Here is a 21,712-nt window from a genome sequence, read left to right as displayed (position 1 = left end):
GTTATGCGTCCAATTCTGGATTTTGGTTCAGGTCATGAAAGTAGGGTTGAGAGATAGAGCCCTATATCCACCTCCATGATGGTGTGGAGTCTGCTTAAGATTCTATCTCTCCCTCTCCTACTACCCCTCCCTCCTCTCTCTCTGGCTTTTTTTTTTCTCTTTCTTCCTCTCTAAAGAAAAAAAAAGATGCAAATGAAATGCCAATACAATCAAGATATGTATTTCAAGTAAAATCAGGTCTTTCAAAACTACTGGAGCACAATTTTAAAGAAAATGTCAAGAGCTTTACATCCTTATGAAATTAAAAAGGTACAGAATTGCCCCAAAGCTAGAGAACAGAATAAAGAATCACACAATTTCCTGGCAAAAAAAAAGAAAAAAAAAAAGCAGAATTAAGAAAATATAGAGAAATTAGAAAAAGAATAGTATAAAGAAATAGGAAACTTATCAAAGTAAAATTTAAAAGCAAAACCCCTGAAAGCACACGTTACCCATTTATAAGCCTTGAAAAAAATGGAGAAATAGTTTCTAAATTTGTCAGCAAAAAAATAGCTTCACCTTCTTAAAGAGGTAAATTAGATGCTTTACTTTCTTAAAGGGGTATTTTAGAATTAAAAATATTTCAAGGGATTATCTTCTTTTATTGAAATATTCAATTGCTATTTCTCTTTTGTAAACCATGATTTAAACTTTTATTCTAAATCCTGAATGTGAACTCTCCCTGGATTTCTAAGATCAGTCTTGCCCTGAAGATCTGCTTCCTAGCCTTTCTGTCTCTCTGTGTATGATGGACATGGCTCACAATGCGATTTCTCTTTCCTCTACCTGTATTGCTCATCATCTTATAGGCTGATTTTTTGGCCTTGCATAGTCTATTCTCATATTTCTACAGTGGGATATTAAATCCTTCCAAATAAACCACAAATATATTTTTTCCAAAAAGGTTTAGTCCAGCCAGAAGTGGGTTCATTCTTTCTCTCTTTTAAAGTTCCTTGATCTTCTCATTGGGAAAATATAATGCACACTCTCATGTTCTGGTAACACATGTGAGTGTCTGTGTGCAGGTATATGTCTTATATTTTCCACTAAGCCTAAAACTCCTTAACAATAATTAAAGTTTACTTAGTAGTTATGTCCCCTTGTAGCCTCCAGCATGTGTTCTTCACAGAGGGGTGCTCCAATATGTGAGTAATGGAAACATAACATATTTCATTCATGTATTCAGTCAAAATGCTGAGGCGGCAAGAAACAAGAGGGTACATTTCAGTGACTGTTAGTGTAAGTAAGATAGAAAACTATAGGCTCTAAGATAACATTACATTTATCTTTTCCCCCCAAAATAAAGAGATATCATCATGGCAGAGTATGAAGGGTATTTTTTCATCAGAGAGACTTGGCTTCTGCTTAAATGCTATGCGGTATTGAGAAAATTAATCTTTCTGAGCTTCAGTTCATTCACTTATAAAATATACATGATACTTAACTTATAGTTTATTATAAAGGGCAAATGGCAAATACATGAGTGTTCAGCATTTAGTGACTGATACATAGATAGTTATTATAAAAGGAATGGACATTATGAGATTCTCTTGTGGAAAATGATAAAGATGGCCAATCACATGAACGTTGGTTTGTTTTCTTTAAAGTAAAGTCTTGGGATGCCTGGGTGGCTCAGAGGTTGAACATCTGCCTTTGGCTCAGGGTGTGATCCTAGGGTCCTGGGATTGAGTCCCACATCAGGCTTCCTGTGAGGATCCTGCTTCTCCCTCTGCCTATGTCTCTGCCTCTCTCTGTGTGTCTCTCAGGAATAAAAAAATAAAATCTTAAAAAAAAGTAAAGTCTTAGACAATATATTTATGATTACAACAGAAAATTGTTTTACATATAAGAAAAACTTGCAAGGAGAACACAAAGTCCATTTTTAAAAATAGTATCTTTTATATCATTATTTTTCTATACACTTTAGTCAATATAACTATTTACCTTTGGAACACCTTTTTTTTGTTGTTGTTGTTGTTGAAAGAGGCTAAAGTAAACTGACTTAATATTTTAGACTATGTTTTAGTTGAAAAACCTAGAGCTAGAATGCCTGGGTGGCTCAGCGGTTGAGCTTTGGCCTTTGGCTCAGGTCATGATCCCAGGATCCTGGGATCGAGTCCCACATTGGACTCCCCATGGGGAGCCTGCTTCTCCCTCTGCCTGTGTCTCTGCCTCTCTCTCTCTGTGTCTCTCATGGATAAATAAATAAAATCTTAAAAAAAAGAAATGCTTAGCAGAGAACTTAGAATTTGTTAGCAGTTGATAAATGTTAGCTCTAATAATAACTAAGAGATATCTCTGGAGGAGGCAGAGAAAATGGTTCCCCAAAGATATTCATACCATGATCCCTGGAACCTGTGAATATGTTATATTATGTGTAAAAGGCAATTAAGGTTGCAGGTAGAATTAAGGTTGCTAATCCATTCACCTTAAAATAGGGAGATTATCGTGGTAGGTTCAAAGTAATCAGAAGAGTTCTCAAAAAATGGAAGAGAGATATAGGAGAGTCAGTATCAGAGTGATACAATATGAGAACAACTCCATCAGCATTGCTGGTTTTGAAGATGGAAGGCCACAAGCTAAGAAATGTGGATGGCCTCCAGAAACTGGAAAAGGCAAAAAGCCAGATAGTTCCCAAGAGCCTCCAAAAAGGAAAATAGCTTTGCCCACACTTTGATTTTAGCCCAATAAAACCCATTTTGGACGTCTGGCCTCTAAAAATGTAAGATAATAAATCTTTGTTGTTTTAAGTCACTAAGTTTGTAGTAATTTATGACAGCAGCAACAGGAAACATAGGGCTGTCTTTTTATACAGTCTCCAATAACATCTATGGTCTTTTCAGTTGACATAAGCCATAAATTTACTTTTTTTTCCCCTTACATCTTGATTGGTGTGTGTAGTTTATCCAGTCATGCAGTATGACTATATATGACCTAAGGAACAGGATTTACCAAGGATATGTACATGCTAAGATACAGTCAGACCAGAAGGCATATGTCCCCTTACTCTCATTATCTTCCCAGCGTGAGGCTTTCTGGGCACATTGTTAAGAATAGGTGTTCCAGGCAGGAATCTGGCCTCATCTCACCATCCTGGGTTTTGATAGTGAAGATCAGGGTATCCAGGCCTTCTCCTCTTGCTGATACCTGAAGAGTAAATTTCCCTAGTAAGGCCTATTACTTTACCATACTTTATGTTCTTGTACACTTTCACTTGGAGCCCTGGTACACAACAGGTGGAAGCTTCAAGGACCCATCCTGCGTGGCAGCTTAAGTACATTGAGGTCATTTCTGTCATTTCCCACTGAAATGCTATTACTGATATCTGGTGAATACAGTAATAAAATGATTTTGTCTTTTCCCTAGAATTGTTTTAAGCATTGTTGCTAAATTCACTAGAGTACCCTGGAGCTTGGTTGTTTTCTCTTTCTTTCTTTCTTTCTTTCTTTCTTTCTTTCTTTCTTTCTTTCTTTCTTTCTTCCTTCCTTCCTTCCTTCCTTCCTTCCTTCCTTCCTTTCCTTTCCTTTCTTTCTTCTTTCTTTCAACACAATTCATTGAGGACACGATTATAATCTAGATGTTAAAAACATAAAGACAAAAACAATATATATATATCTCCTTAAAGGGCTCATGGATTAAAAGGGCAAATGGGTAAATAAGTAGAAATTATAATGCAGTACGATATATGCTACAATATGTGTATTTGTAATGCAAGGGAATAGGAAGATAACCAAGGGAAGTGTGATTAAAGACTCATGGATGTTAGCTATATATAGAATATGGACTCGACTATAATTATTCTCTTCCCAAATGGAAAGGAAGTACATCCCGAGATAAAATGATTAGAAAGAAACATGCTTCCTGACTAGAGAGCACACGTCTGCATTTCTTGGCAGGAGAAGCAACTAAATATGTCAACTCAAGCACAGAGGCTTGACTATACTAGGTGCTTAATGAATACTTGTGGAATGAATATCTAAATGGATAATTAGCGAAAAACAGCTGATGGCACCTAAATGATATTACTAATTGTCACAGCTAATAAACACATGCATTTTGAAGTAATTTATAATTATAGCTAGAAAAAATAATCCTTGCATTGAATCTAGCTTTGACAATAGCATATTGAATAGTGCCAACAAGAAACTGTGGGCTTTGTGGTTAAGAAAATTGGCTTTAGATACTAGCTAACCTGTGTTAGAGTCTTTCCTATTCTGCTTATTGGTCACTGTGACCTTGGTCAGGCTACTTATTAACCTTGCTAAATTTGTTTCCTCCTAAGAGGAAAAATAACTTTGGTATCTATTCTTTAGGAAGTCTGAAGACTGAAGGAGTTAATGCATTTGAAATAATTAGCAGAGAGTCTAGAATCAGAATTAGTAAGCATTTAATAAATGTTATCTCTTATAGTGACTACTTCATATTATTCATATGAAAATAACAATCATCAAGTGAGACTAAATAAAAGTTGAAATATTTAATCTGAAAAAGTATTAACTATAGTTATATAGTTATGGAACTATTATTATAAGAGATCCCATTGGAGTAATCATTTCTTGTGATTTTGGCCCATATGCTTATGTCAGAGAAATGGAACATGGCCAAGGATTTTCAAGTAATTGTGTAAAATTGCTCCTGTTATGTAAAATTAATTGAGGGCTTGCTCTGGCAGCTGTTATGTGTACATAGAGGCTGCAAACCCTATTAAACAGAGTGATAACCATATAATCATGTTTTTCACTTATTATTTTTATGCTAGCTATCACAATTAAAGGTTTACAAATAACAGTAACTCATTTAAATATCATTGACCCAATGAGATCCTCCCAGTGTGTAAATTACTCTCTGGAAACAGATCTGACATTTGGTGATTAGATGATCTCTTACTCTCTACCAGAATACTATTTCAATATAACATTACAAACTATATTTTGAAACATCCAATTCAACTGAAATCTATTCAAGTTAAACATTCACACTGGCCAAATCTACCATGAGCAATTTGGTGTCACTGTTAGCTGTTTCTTTTATCACATAGCCAAGAGCATTTCTATAAACACTTGCGTAGTGTTTTTTAATAGGCAAAGTATTTCATATATGTTACCTAATACGCTCTGCACTGTATTCACTTATCTCTCTACTACAGATAAAAAAAAAAACTCCACATTGGGATAATTAAAAGACTTACACCCTAAACTATAGCTACCATCTTAGGATCTCCTGTGACTCTACCTACACCTTTGACTTTCTCCACATCACACATCAGTCCTCATCACCACATCATTATAATCAACACACCATAAAATACTTTCCAAAAATCATATGTCCACATTAGTTTTTCAGTTTCACAAACTAATTTTAAATTTACAGATCTTTTTTTTTTTTTTTTTTTTTTTTTTTTTTGTCTAATCTCATTTGACTTTGAGAACTCTTTTGGAAGAACAAAGCAGGTGGAGCTGACCATTGCAGACAAGGTCTCTTCTTATCTAAAGATTCTGTTATTAATTTACAAGGTCCATAGACTTTACAGTTAATGCACAGCTAATATTTAATGAGGTTGAGTTAATTATCTTTTTTCCCTTTAGATAATTTTATGTAGCTCACAATCACAATTAAATTTTAGATAAATTAACCTTTAGGATTAAACATGGAAAATAAATATAGTTCTACCTTTAAGGGACACATATACAATATACTTTAATACAGTATAATTTCATATATATTATTTCGCATCCTCTGCACTTCATTTAATTATCTCTGCACTACAGATAGGGAAATTAACATTTATAATGATTAAAACACACCCCAAATCATAGTACGTGGTGTTAGACTCTGCCAAACACTTGACTTTCACTACATCACCCCCACTTCATTACAATCAATGTACCACATCCTGCCATATTTGAAAGCCAGTTTAGACCTCAGCTGGATGAGAGCAGCTTCATTTCTCCTTCTCTGGATTGACCTGTGAAGACTTTGGTTCTCTGGGGGGGGGGGGGTGAAAAGCAGTTGAGGAACACCCATTTACAGAAAACTGTTAAAAGGAGGCTTATCTCTTCCTAAGGGTTTGCCAAAACAATAGTTATCTTCCACAGAATGCAAATGTTGCATGTGAAACCTAGGGTAATCTCAATAGAGTGATGAGTGTTTGACTATGAAGCTTAAGATAATTCCTTGGAGGAATAATAATTAAATAGTATTCATTTTTGGCCATGGTCTCCGAGATGAGAAAATAACTTTCTATTCTGGGTAGGGAAATAAGTGAAAGAGAGAGGTTCTCAGTATTAAACACTTGTAAGAATCTGGCAGATTCCTTGGAGTAGATGTGTTCCAGTTCTGCTTTCATTTGATTTATTCACATGATAATGTCTGCAGGCTCTAGACTTAAGCCTAAAATTAAATATTTTGCTAAGAATTTTAAAATGGATCTTGCTATAGGTTTTCAGGCATAAAAATAGACAACCAAATTTCCCAAGGTGTTATAATATTATTGGTCAACTATCAATATCTGTCAATGCCCACAGCCAAAGGCCACCAGGAATAATATCATTGAGCAAAATTTGGCTTATTGCCTTTGCAATGGAGGAGAATGCTCACCAATGGAAACCATGGGGGTATCTCAGTAAGAAGCTGTTAGAAGGACTTATTACAGTATTAGCTTTGTGTTAAATTGTTTGGGGAAAGGATAAAGAAAGTAAGAGTTTTCTCTGGATAGAATGAATCAGAAAGCAGGGGCAATTCTATTAGGTATATTAATAATTGTTATTTAGAAGAGAGAAGGAACAAGGCTAAAGGTATGATTGAGAAAATGGCAACACAGCAGGGTTGGGGGACATTTGGTTATTTTTATGGTTTGCACAAAATTCATGTATTTATCTGCATTTGGATCTGTTTAAAGAATGGTCTTTTTGTCTTTACTAACCATAATCATGGGAAAACCTAATGTCTTAATGTGATAAAGGTCTTCTGTTATATTGTTTATGCTCAACATGAGGATGTCATTGTCTAGCTATTAATGTTAGAGATGCACCCCAATATCACTAAGGCATAGTTGACAGTTCCAGTACAAGTCCCATCTGTCATGGGCTGCTGCTTTTATTCATAGCAAATACAAATATGAATACCTGCACGGTGAGCTGCAAATCCCTATGAGCAAGCCCTTTAAAATAGATCCTGATTCTGCCCATTTCTCAATTCTTCCATTGCTATGACCCTCACCCAAATCAACTTATTAGCTACCCAAATTTCTATTTCTAGTGGGTTTATTGTCCCCTAAAGCCTCATCACCACTTAGCTGCCAGAGTGATCTCTTCCAATATAATTCAGATCATGTAGCTTTTCTGCACATAAATTTCAGTAGTTTCCCATTACCCCAAGACCAGTATCCAAAATTCCTGTGATCCAACTCTTGGCTATTTCTCAGACATTTTTCACTGCCACAACATTACGTCTTAGGTTTCTTGCATTTGCTGTATCCTCTCTTAAGAGTGCTTTTCCTGCAGATCATCATAAGGCTCACCCATACTTCATGCAAATCTCTGCTCAGATCATTACCTGTTGGGGAAGCCTTCATTAAACACTATTTTTTTTTGCATCTTCTCTTCCTTATCATGTTATTTTCTTCTCCTTCATCTTCTCTTTCTCCTCCATCCTCTCCTTTTCATCACTGAATTTATTTATTTTAATAAACTGTTTATTTTCTTCTCTTCTAAAATCCAAATTTCATAAGGTTTGGAACTACAATTATTTGGCTATAGCTTTATCCCTAGAACTGATATTCCCTGACACATAGTAAAAACCATAATAAAATCCATCTCCAAAGTATAAGTTTAGTGAGTAGCCACATAAAGATCATTTTAATTCTATGATTAAGTGGTATAATGTTGAACTGTATAAAAATAGCTGTTTCTGCAAGGCAAGATGGTTTAACATTAGTCATTTCATATCACTTCAGTAAATAAGGACTCCCCATTATTATGCTGAAGGGGAGTCAGTCCAACTCTGAAACAGATGAACTTGGGTTACAAAATCCCAACTATGTGAAGTGTACCCCAGGCATGTTTTTATTCATTGTCATTTAACAAACATTTATTTCGAATTTATCATCTCTGTATCTTATAAGATGAAGTGAATATAAAGATAAATAAGGCCAAGGTATTCCTTTAAGGAGTATACTGCACTGAAGAAAGATAAATAGAAAAGGTAAAATTGAATGAAAATGTGTCCATGGAGTTACAGAAAGTATTTTATGGTAGTCCAGGGAAGGGCACTCTGAGTTCTGCCAGAATATTATATCTTAATTTGAGAGTTTGTGAATGAGTAGGAGTTCACAAGAGAGACAGAAAAAGGATTGGAAAGAGGGCTATTTAGGTGGCCACATGAGAAAACATATTCTGTTTGGGGAGTACAGACATTTGCTAGAATAGAAAGAATAGAACAGATTCCCAGGGCCTTCAGCAGAGTAGTCAAGGCCTGGCATATAACACAGTGATCCATTTATAGTGAAGTCTGCTGGGCTCTGGGTCCTTGAAGTAGCAATGTGGTCTTGGAGCTTTAGGAGTTTGGGCCCCCACTATGAGTGGGGAGTAATGTACCAGTGGTACCAATGTTTCATAGATTGAGATTCATAAGGAAAGCCTAATCAACATTGTTCCATTCACCAACCCCTCCTGCATATGCTTTATCTCACTCAGTAGTTCATGAACCGTCATGAACTGATGATTTTCTAGAATTCTCTTGGAATTAAGAATTTAGGCAGATGTTAAACTGCACTTATTTAGCTATAATTTTTATTATTTATATAATCCATTTATTACCTGATTAGTCGTATGTTTTCATTCTTTCATAGCTACAATTACAAAACTAAAGTTCTTTGAAGATATATAAGCAGGTAGTAAAAGAGATGCAGATTTTTCATAAATATTTGCTTTATCAAGGGAGGCTTCGAGGGTGACATAGCTAAAGGATGAGTAAGTTGTTATTATGGGTTTGATTAATTGAGCTACAAAGTATGTTCTATTTAATAAGTCATACAAGATAGGTATTTTTTAATTGGCCACATTTTCCAGTTAATTCACTCTTTACTAAAGCATCCCCCCCTTTTTGTTAATATTGCAATCTTGGAATTTTTAATTATTCTCTTCACTATTTCCAGAGTATTTGATATAAATACAAATGTTATAATTTCACTTGATTGTAGCATACCCATCAATAGAGGTTTATCTCTAATTTATCTAATGTGAATAAAATTCTCTTATCCCTTAATATCTACTGGATATGTGAGGTCCAGGTTTAGTTAATAGTTGTAATTTTAAGTTTTCAATGACTGACAATCCCCCAACCTGAGTAAGTGGGCAAGAAATAACTAATTCTTTCTTCTTAGCTAAGAGTATACAGAAAATTGGGGCACATGGGTGGCTGAGTCAGTTAAGCACCTGACTTTTGGTTTTGATTCAAGTCACAATCTTGTGGTTATGAGTTTGAGCCCCACGTTGGCCTCTGTCCTCAGCTTGGAGTCTGCTTCAGATACTCTTTCTGTTTCCCTCTCACTAACTCTCTCCAATCAATCAATCAACCAATCAATCATTTTTTAAAAAAATATACAAAAAATTAACCCTGTTACTTAGTAACTAGATGGTCTTGTTAAAGTTACCTAACATCAGTAAACATAACTTCTCTCATTAGTAAAACTAATCATCATATGGATTAAATGAGACTGCATAGAACAGGGTAAGCACCATGAACCATCATGACACACATGAATTTCCAAAACCAGTTTTCTATCCAACAGTTCCTTCAATGAGGAACATGTATAACCCAATAGTGATAGTAGGTAGTGATTAAGAACCTTTATCAAAATAGCCTTTTGTGGCACCTAAGGCACATTTTTTACATTTTTAAAAATACATAATTATTTAAAATAAGTAATTTAATTGTTTTGGTTAACTTTCTGTTCAGCTGAATATAAAAAATGATCACCGTTGACTTAAAAATATTTAAATTCAATTTGCCAATATATAGTATAACACCCAGTGCTCATCTCATCTTTTGCCCTCTTAGTGCTCATCACCCAGTTACCCCATCCCCCACCCACCTCCCCATCACTATTGACTTTTAAAAATGAAATTAGAAACCTATATCATGTGGAATATTTTAGACATCAAGATAGTTGTTCCAAGCATTTTTTATGGTTATCATAAAATGTAGTATTAATAAACACAGTGGTGCATTTCCTGAATATGCTTATGTGTCACCAATTTTTCTGATCAGCTGTCAGTGACTCCAAGTACTGCTGCCTGTACTTCATCAATATATATATGCTCTTCTACTGCTTGGTAAATACCAAGAAGTGTGTTTGGGAACTGCTTGCTCTTGCTTTCTAAAGGCAGTGGCCCTGCCCTCCATTTTTCCAAACCCTATCAACACATCTTCAATAGAAGGCACAGGTTTCAGGTGAAACAACAAAAAATAAAATATGATTATTCACCTCAAAGGTATTCACGCTTTGAGAGGCAAATGTGCACATAACAGGACTAATTACTTCTCTGCCATCTCACATACCACAGTCAGATTTGTGATAGTCATCTACGTGAGCTGACCCAAGGGGGAATAAATTCTCCTTCCAAGGGAATTATATTCTGGCAAAGCGACCATAGTTCTTTCTAGAATTGATTGAAGTGAAATAATTACAAGTGAAGATGAAAAAGGCAAATAAGACAATAAAAGCTGTGCAATGCCCAGGAGAAATCAATGAACTGGCTGTGTACTGAGTAGCAAGACATAGAAACACTGGTCCGAGAGAGGCAAAAAGTGATGAAGATGAAGACAGGGAGAAGAATAAATAATTTCCTGGACCTTCTGGAACTTTCTAGTCTCTGGTTTCAATTCTCTCATGCATCTAAGAGCATCCTGACCCATGAAAAACCTTTAGATTGTCATGTCTTCTTTCCTTTTTACTCTAGGTAATACAAGGTAGAATTTTTTAGTTACATTCGTTTCAATTAAAATGAATGTGATCTAATGAGGAAACAGGAGCCTCTCAACTTTATCCTCCAGAAATAGCAATGTTATTTTAATTTCCCTGAAATCTTATGATCACAGGGAAGGTGGAGGAATGAGCTGTGCTTTGAGGTAGGAGGCTGCTGGGGAAGGTGGAGGGAGCTGGCTGGGCAACAGACAATGTGATTCTTCAAGATCTCTCAGTCGACTGGAATCAAACAGTTGGGGAGGGTTGTAAAACATGTTGATTATTTAAGACCTAATTATCTAAATTATTAATCATTCTTTCTTTCCCCCCTAGTTCTAGTCCTCTGCCAATTCTTTCAAAATGAACTTTAATCCTATTAACCCCTCTGCCAGATTCCAGGAGAAGAATTGCAAAGACAGTGAAAGTAAAATCAATGTATCTGGTTATCTTTTAGCCACCTAGTAAAAGATTTGGTAGAAATAAGGGTAAAGTGATGTCTTAATGAAATTTGGGAAATACCTGCGGATTTCATTTATGTCTGTTCAACCTGACTAATGGGTAAGTATGCATAACAATTGGCTGTAATGCAATACTGAGTAAAACTTGCTGATTTACCCCAGGGACACTGTAACTGTTCATTACTTTACACTGCAGTATAAATTGGCCCAGTGGGGAGGCAGGCATAGATTGAAGGGAGTGAGAACAAAATTACATGGTGAACAGTGCAGGCACTTCCCCCATTCTTGAGGCCCTGGAATCAGGCTCTTGATACATCCAGCCAAATAGTCTCTCTGACAATTGCAGGTTACATACCCATCCAGCTATGCACCTGGGGAAACAACAAGCAGGTATGGGACTGTCTCGAAAGTAGCTTAGAAATGTATACCACTTGCTGCAACACCAACATTGGGTAACTATAGCCCAGAACATATGTCCCCCCAACTCAGCCCTTATAGGAATAATGGCTTGCTCTCTTTCTATACAAAACCACAAAAGGATATATATATATATATATATATATATATATATATACACACACACACACATATACATACATATAGACAAGAACAGCTATGCATATGCACCCAAGCTCTACCAGTCAATATCTATGTGACCTGAGTCAAGTTATTCATTTTCTTTGTGTTGTAGTTTTTCTTAGGCCTATAATGTGCATGGGTGACAATACCTCTGCCACACTTTTGTCCTGCCAGTCTAAAAAGATGTCAGTATCCTAGCAAGTATCTAGGGTATGAAAGCTCTGTACGTGTTACTTAGTCTTACTATTGTTGTTTTTCAACCTATTATAATTTGACCTCAGGCCTTTTCTTATTGAATAGAGAACAAAGAAACCAATAGCAGCTTCATTATACCTGGGACAGTTTTGAAACTATTTATTTGCATTTATTCACAGCAGGTAAAAATTTAAATATTCATTGAACTAGAACACATTTTACATTGTTCTACCTTCTTTCCAGTCAAAACAATATATTATTGGCCTCCCTCTGCTTGCCTAGCAAACACATTTAATATATTAATCAGGATACCTTTGGGCATATTACAGTTGTCCAAAATAAATATTGAGGGTGAGGTTCAAGAAAGAAGTGAGTATCTATTCAGTGAGAAAATAAAAATAAAGAATTATCATTTTCAGCTTTTCTTTAATGTTGTTTTGAGGGAATCTGGGTCGATAGGTGAAAACAGAGACTCCACAAAGCCACCTTCCCTGAGATTTAGCTTTTAGGAATGGCTTACAGAATTTTTCTTTGCCTCCAGCTATGAAAATTAGGGTATAGTTAATTACAATTCATGATTCTAATTCTGTTCTAGTCAGCTTTCTTCTTATAGCTGAGAAGATGGGGAAGAGTGGGCCCCAGGCATGATTTGTGTGCTTTATTTCTTATATTTTAGATATATCAGCCTAGTAATTATGACAGGAAACAAACACAAGACATGGGTGGCAAAACAAACGCAAAACAAAACAAAACAAAACAAAATTCTTCATTTGTCGTAACCTTTCCTATCTCAACCCATTGGTATAAAAGTCCTTCATCTATCATAGCATCACAAATACAGCTTACAAATAAGAATTCTAGTAGTCACTGCTCTAATCTAGCTGCTATTATAATCATTCTTAAAATTAAAAGATCAATGTAGTTTAAGTCAGTGTAACTTTTGGAGGATCTAATTGTTTTTCTTTCGTTCTTTTTTTTTTTTCTGCTTACCTGGATCCAAAGTCTAATTCATTAACTCAAAATTATTTTTCAACACTGTGTAGTGAAATATTAATCTTACCTAAAGAGGTCCATCATTTGTTTGCCTTCAGCTCTTGGGAAGTAAACTCTAAACTTTGTAATGTCCTGCCTGAGGAATGTGTTTATTTGGAGACTTTGGAAACACTGGATTGTCTACACTAACAATGATTCATGGTGGGGACTATGAGCCACACACTATCAATTCAGCTTTTGGATGGGCTGGAAACACCAGACAGTCGACTATATGTATGTGACCAAGCCTCAATAAAAACCCTGAATACAAAGGCTTTGGTAAGTTTCCCTGGTCACTAATACTCCAGGTATGTTGCACACTTTGCTGTGAGGAGTTAGCACTGTCCACAGCTCTACCAGAAGAGGACAAATGGGAGCATCACACCTGGAACTCTTCTGGATTCTGCCCCAGGAGCCTTTTCCCTTGGCTGATTTTAATGTGTAGTCTTGGGCTATAATAAGCCATAACCATAAGTATAAGATTTCAGTGAGTGCTGTCAATCCTTCTAGTGAATTATCAAGCATGAAGATGGTCTTGGGCACCCCTAAACTTATACTTGGTATCAGAAGAGAAAGTAGTCTTTGAGTCTGACACAATGTATATAAAGATGAATGAGAAACATTTTCTGCCATGATGCCCCTTGTAATCATCCAAAGTAAACTTACTTTCTATCAACTTCATAGCTGAATTAAAGAAAGTAATTTGCATTAGAGAGTATGGTGGTGGTGGTGGTGGTGATAACAATAGCAGCCACTTCTTAATTATGGAAGACCTCGTGAAGAGCTATCAAATAATTTTCACAACCATTCTATGAAGGATACTATTATTATCCTCATCCTAGAGATGAAAAAAAAAAAGACTGAGTCATAGGTGAGTAAGTAATTTATGTAAGGAAATAAAGGAACTGGTACTTAGGCAAGTGAAACAAAAGGTGTGCCTTTATCTATAGTCTATATTATCTCACACACAGAAATCTCCTAACCTTGTATGTGGCATAAGAAGAATACTCAGTAAATGTCAGCCTTCTCTTCTGCAGGGCTTCCTTCAGAATATGATCACTTGTGGGGTTGAGTGATGGGCTCCTGCAGAGACTATGTCTTTATTTAAAATAAAGGGCAGCTGTTAAGGATTGTGATATCTTCAAATTAAATACACGTATCAAGACTTTTACAATAAGAAATTAAAAGCTTCTGAGATTTGTAAACTCGAGAAGGGTATGCAAATATGAAAGAATTAATAAAACTGGATTAAGTTCCAGAAAAGTTTAGATGCTTTTATTTTTCCATTTAAAATTCCTACTAGGAAAAAAAAAATTCCTACTAGGGATCTCTGGGTGGCGCAGCGGTTTAGCGCCTGCCTTTGGCCCAGGGCGCGATCCTGGAGACCCGGGATCTAGTCCCACGTCGGGCTCCCGGTGCATGGAGCCTGCTTCTCCCTCTGCCTGTGTCTCTGCCTCTCTCTCTCTCTCTCTCTCTCTCTCTCTCTCTCTGTGACTATCATAAATAAATAAAAATTAAAAAAAATTCCTACTATTGGATACTTTTATATCAAACACTTTGAAAAATTATATGTTGTCATTTAGAGGAAACACAGTAGTGAACTGGTGCAGCCACTCTGGAAAACTGTGTGGAGGTTCCTCAAAGAATTAAAAATAGACCTGCCCTATGACCCAGCAATTGCACTGTTAGGGATTTACCCCGAAGATTCAGATGCAATGAAACGCCGGGGCACCTGCACCCCGATGTTTCTAGCAGCCATGTCCACAATAGCCAAACTGTGGAAGGAGCCTCGGTGCCCATCGAAAGATGAATGGATAAAGAAGATGTGGTTTATGTATACAATGGAATATTACTCAGCCATTAGAAACAACAAATACCCACCATTTGCTTCAACGTGGATGGAACTGGAGGGTATTATGCTGAGTGAAGTAAGTCAATCGGAGAAGGACAAACAGTGTATGTTCTCACTCATTTGGGGAATATGAATAATAGTGAAGGGGAATATAAGGGAAGGGAGAAGAAATGTGTGGGAGATATCAGAAAGGGACACAGAACATAAAGACTTCTAACTCTGGGAAATGAACTAGGGGTGGTGGAAGGGGAGGAGGGCGGGGGGTGGGGGTGAATGGGTGACGGGCACGGAGGGGGACACTTGATGGGATGAGCACTGGGTGTTATTCTGTATGTTGGTAAATTGAACACCAATAAAAATTAATTTATAAAAAAAAATAAATAAATATTAAAATTGAAGTGTGTTTTTTGTCTTTTAAATAAATATAAACATTTTCAAAATTATTATTTAATACAGCCAACATTGTTGACAGCCAACATTATTGAGTCCTTACACTGTGCCCAGGCAGTACTGTAAATTCTGAGGTATAAAGGATCCTTAAGAGGAATTCATGAAGAAACATTTGTTCTAGAGTAATAATATCTGGTGATGGTGTAATTCATTATAGAGTGATATAAGGAAAATAATTAGAAGAGACTATCCATGCCTGGGTGGTTAGGGCTGGCACAGGGAAGATTTTAGAGATGAAGTGACATCTTGAACTAGTTTTGAAGCAATATGTGGGAGAAAGATATTCCAGGGAGTGAGAATGTAAGAGAGAGCATGGCATGTTCAAGACACTGAAAATACTTCAGTGTTTCTAGGGTGAGAGCTACAAATGGTAGGAGGAGAGGCAGTATTTGAGCAGGAGGATGCACAGCTAGGAAAAGAGGCAGCATGAGAACACTAAAAAGCCTGGTGTGCAATTTTAAGAAGTCTAGATTTATCCTGTTGGCAGTGGATGCCCCTAAATCATTACAAGTAGGAAGGCAACATCAGATTTTCCTTTCAAAAAATTATTCTCTCAAAATTACATTTTACAGAAAAAAAATCAGTGATTTTCTACTTTGTAGAGCAGAACTTTGATATAAGTGTATGTTCATAGAAGCCAGAGGGTATGTACTCAATTCATGTCCCTCCATTTATGAACTAGCTGTGTCTTGGGCAGGTTAAGTTAAAATCTCTGGGATTCAGTCTTCTCATTTCTAAAAGAAGGACAAGAATAGTTCTCACTCACAGGGCAGTCATAAGGATTGAGATGATACATATTTAAGTCTTAGAACAAAGAAAAACTTTAATAAATACTGATTTTTAATGAGGTTATTATTATTATATCACTTTCTCTATCCAATTTAGTAAATAAGTTGAATTTATTAAAATAAGTTGATTGCCAAATGTACCAACTATGGGTATTTTAAATGTTAAAAGAAATATAATTCCTCACGTATTTAATTGATGAATTGTTTTATTTTTACCAATGTAACGTCTTGTCTTGAAAGTTAATAATTGGTAAGCCAATGTTAATACCATAAGTACTAAAGTTACTTAAAATGCATTCATGGGGAATCAAAGTAAAAGCTGAAATAAATCTGTAAGAATCAGCTTTTGAGTCTGTGTCACCCCAGGCAGACTAAGAAACATCAAATGGAATAGAAATGAAATTTACCAAGTTTGAAAGGATTAGTCAAAATTTCCCTGAACTAAAATTTCAATTGAATTTCTAAGTCAAATTAATTTTGAATTTATGCTTATTAAGATAATTAAAAACAGCAAGTGTGTTTTCCTATTTTCTTCTTAGTTTTTACTAATATTATCTTTAAGATTTTTATCTCTTTTGTCCCTCAGAAGCAGTGATCTAATAGTTTAATTAGGGACTAAAAGGTTTTTCTATATGTGGATTCATTTCTCTGTATTCCCATTCCTCCTCCAATTCCTGTCTTTACTCCATATATATAGTTATGCATATCCACTGCAGCTAGAATTATCCCCAAAGCAATTTCTGATCAGGTCAAGACCAAATAAAAATGTATGCTGTACATTTTCTTAGGCCTAGATATTTAATTTAGATATTAAATATGAAATACTCTACTTAGTTTTTAAGATTAACCATCATTCAGGTACCTCAGTCTACATACCAGTTTCTCCTTCCATAGCTCATACACTCCTACCAATCTGCTAATGTTATGTCCTACTTAATTATTATCACACTACATTTGCCATTACTTTCTCTTCTGAGAATTTTAATCATCAATAATTCGGGACTATCACATGCTTTGAAATCTAACTCCAGATCTTCATATTTCAGGAAGCTTTAACTTTCTATCTAAAAATGACCCTCATATGTTTTCCATTTATTCAATTTTCTCTGGACCCTTTTACTTTAAACTTGCAGCTAATCTACTTTATCTTATTTAATACAACAATATTATGTCAGGAAATAATAAATGTTTCAAGGAATGGGGCTAGTCCTATTTTACCTGAGGTACTTTATCTGAGATGATCTGTAAATGAGTAAATCCATCAAGCAGACATTAATTGAAAAAAAGAAATCTGAGAGACAAAGACATGCATTCCCAATGGGAGAGGTGTCATCCTCAAAGGGATTAACTGGTTTTGGGGTGCAAACATCTTAGTTATGAAAACGGTTTGTGGTTCTCCAAATGGTTTGTGGTTATAACTATCACATTAACAGTTTATCTGAGGTTGTTTTTTTTTTTTTATTCTATTTTTTTCAAGATTTTATTTATTCATGAGACAGAGAGAGAGAGAGAGAGAGAGAGAGAGAGAGAGAGGCAGACACACAGGCAGAGGGAGAAGCAGGCTCCATGCACGGAGCCCGACGTGGGACTCGATCCTGGGTCTCCAGGATCACGCCCTGGGCAGGCACTAAACCACTGAGCCACCCAGAGATCCCTATCTGAGGTATTAAAACTTCATGGGTATTGAGAAGATTAAGAAAAAAGATTCCTTAGGTGGATGATAATTTAAAAAAAGACTGAGAAACACTGGTCTTGAATAATTTGTCATGTAGAATTTCTTTTTTGTATATCTACTCCGAGTAATTTACTGAATAAAAATTTCATATGTGTCCTATCTCAATAAGCCATACATAAGTATGGGACATTTGTCAATTTTATTCTAGAGTCCTGAGTTTATGTTGAACCCTCACTTTAACATATCTGTAGTAATCATATTTTCAGATTTATCTATCTTCCCTAAGTAACTTTTTAAATATAAAAATTGACTATATTCCAGAAATATGGCACCAGACTAAATTCCCCTATCAGAAATCCATCTAAAATGAGCTTTCAGAAATATTACCTAAGTCTAAAACCAGAGATATAAAATGACTGTGGTTTGAAAAAGAAAAAAAATCAAAAGAAAAAGAGTGTAAAATTTGAAAGATGTATTTCCATCTTTACAAAGCAGATCATTGATCAGCCACTGTTTTGTAAAACAACGAATTCTTAAATATAACTTAGATATCTTTGGATTGGCTGATAGACAAATCCAGGCAATAAATAATTATATGAGGATCTATAAAAATATCTTGAGGTTGCAAAACTGATGACAATTACTTATAACTATTATATTTCTCCCAGTGAGTTCCCAGGACTCTAAACCAGATGATATCACAAATTCCAAGGTATATTTTAAAGGGCAAATTTACTCTGTGATCACAACATGAACACATTTGGAGATACGTTTTCATATCTTTTGGGCATCAGATTAAATTTTTAACTTTTAATATTAGAAAACAGCAGATCCATAAAGCAACATAAAGTATTTCTCCAGTAACTGAAGATTTCTGAAAAGCATTTCGTGGTAAAAGTCACATTAAATTCCTTTTTATTAACTGCACGGTACACAGACATAAAAGTTGTAAATAATGTTACCCCTGACAAGAATATGGTTATTCCCTTTCCTGAATTTACATAGGGTAAAGAAACTAAATACATGAAATACCTTATTTGTTATCTCGAATAAATCATTTCTCAACCTCATTTAGTCTTTCTGTGACAGTTTCCAATCCACCTTAAACTCATCACATTTTATTGAAGCTGAATTTTCTAAGGTCTCCAATGAACTAATGTGGAGAGACTACCAAGGCCTCTCTCCCTTAAAACTGTGTTTCTTTATCGCCTTTGAGCCTGAGGAACAGGATTCTAGACATTTATTATGTCTCTATGTAGCCATTAGATCTATTTAAATTGGTGTGCTTCTTTCACTATATTAATGGCTCTCTTCCTCACAGCAGATCAATTATTCAATCCTTAGAAACTACCAAGTAAAACCTGTCTGAAACTAAATTCTCAAACTGAATTCCCTACATCAACTTAAAAACTTTCAACCCAGCACCACCAATATGCAAAATGCATGACCACAGACATATAAAATTTTAATAACATTAAAACAAAGCACAAAAGTGAAGCCAAAGTAAATGTGTGTGCTTGTATGAGTGTGTGTGTGTGTGTGTGTGTGTGTAAATCATTATCAGAAAAATAATGATTTTTCTGCTAAAAAGGTCAATCTTTATATTTTAAATAGCAGAATTGAAAAAATCAAATGAAAATTTAAACACACAGAAAGAACAGTTAGATCATAATTTCTTTTAAAAATTTAGTCATTTTAACTATTTTTTAACTATTTTTTTAAAATTTTAAATAATTTTAACAAGTGAGGAGGTCACCCAGGGGCTGAGAGTGGAGAGTGGTTATAGATTTCTAGAGTATCACTTTTCAGATTCAGAGTAACCAGGATATTCTTTTGTGAAATTGTGCAATATATGTACAAGTGCATGTACTAACTTTTTGAGAGAAAATTCAAACTGGTGTAGGTTTTTCAGAACAGTGAAGAACCACAGGCAGAAAGTTAATCAAGAGTAATTAGATGAATTCTTATTTTGATTATTTTTTTATTTTCCACCTATATCTATTTCCTCAAAAGGATATACTTTTTGCTTAATTTGTTATCTTACTCCAACAGTTGAGATAATCATGGTACACAAAAGACATTTATTTGTAAATGCAGCTTTACTTTAAACTTGAGTCTTTATAACAAAGATTAACTAATGAACATAAATGAGTATTAATTATGAGTATAAAGTTCTAGAAATTATTTTATGTCCTAGCTCTTCATTTAGAATATTAAGCTATATTATCACAAAGGGATCACTATGATTTTTTTTAATTTGAGAGAGGGAGAGAGAAAGAGAGAGAGAGAGAGAGAGAGAGAGAGAGAGAGAGAGAGAGAGAGAAAGAACATGAGGAGAGGGGCAAAGGGAGAAGTAGAGCATCCAGAGCAGACGCCCTGCTGAGTGTGAAACCCTACACAGGGCCTGAGCCCATAACCCATGAGATCATGACCAAGCCAAAATCACAAGTCAGATGTTTAAATGACCAAGTCACCCAGGTGCCCCACAAAGGGATCAGTATGAGATACTAAATCTTAATGACAAGATATTTAGAGACCTGGTAGTAGGAGAAGCTCCATGGTTCTCATGCTAATCTCAGAGGCTTAGTTAGCCATGGCAAATACACATCTGCTAACCTGTCTAGGAGAAGACTACTCTGTCCTTTGCCATAGTGAGCTAAGACATGATTCTCCTCCTCAGCCCTCTGAGATACTGAGGACAGTTGGCTTGCTTAAATGAGAGAACAGTCATTAAAGATGACATTTCAATCCCATCATCCAAAGTCAATGTATGACCTTGACTCATACATTGTGCAACTCTGTGGCAATGGCATGAGCCAATCTAGGACTGATTTAACCTCATGCCCTCGCCCTGCTTGTGAACAATCAGAAGAACCGCTGTATCACATCTTGGATTAACCAATGAGTAACTGGCCAGGGGCATATATATCTAGCTAGCAAGTGCTGAAAAACTATAAAATCAACCTTCCAAAAAGAAGCAGCAGCAGCAGAAGCAGCAACAGCAGCAACGATAATGATGAAGGAAAAGGCGGAGGAGGAGGAGAAAAAGGAGAAGAAGATCATGATGATGGTGACAACGATGAAGAAGGAGGATGAGAATAAGAAGACAGAAAAGGAAAGAAAAAGAAAAGAAAGAAAACTGGGGGCGGGGGTCATTGCTCAGAGGTGTCCATATTAAGATGTCAGATTACTATCTTAACTGTGCAACCTTGGCAGGTGACTAAGGTCTTCAACAGCCTATGATGGATCTTCATTTGATGATGACATTACAGCAAGTGACTTTTTAGTTAAAAATAAACCTCTTGTTTAAGTAACAGTTACTTGGAATATTTGCTTTTACTTTCTACTAATTTAAAAATAAGTTATCATGACCAGGAGTGGAAAAATAAAACATGTAATAACACTGTAACTAGAAAAGCAGAACAAGAGTTAGAGAACACAGTTGCCATAGCACAAATTATGGAATATATAATTAATTCACTAAACAAGAAAATAAAAAGCAATTGATATTAATAATTCTTATTCTTTCCTTTTTGTCTGGTTAAGAATCTCCTAAATGGCTTATAATAGTTTATGCAACTATATAAAGATTAAGGGCATGTATATAAAAGAAAATTTATAAAGAACCCCTAGCAGATTTATATCTACAAGAAAATGCAATAAAATAGAAAACTCAAT

Source organism: Nyctereutes procyonoides, unplaced genomic scaffold, assembly GCF_905146905.1.
Source record: "Nyctereutes procyonoides isolate TBG_1078 unplaced genomic scaffold, NYPRO_anot_genome, whole genome shotgun sequence".
In the NCBI taxonomy this organism is placed as follows: Eukaryota; Metazoa; Chordata; class Mammalia; order Carnivora; family Canidae; genus Nyctereutes; species Nyctereutes procyonoides.
Note: the sequence above shows the minus strand (reverse complement) of the source record.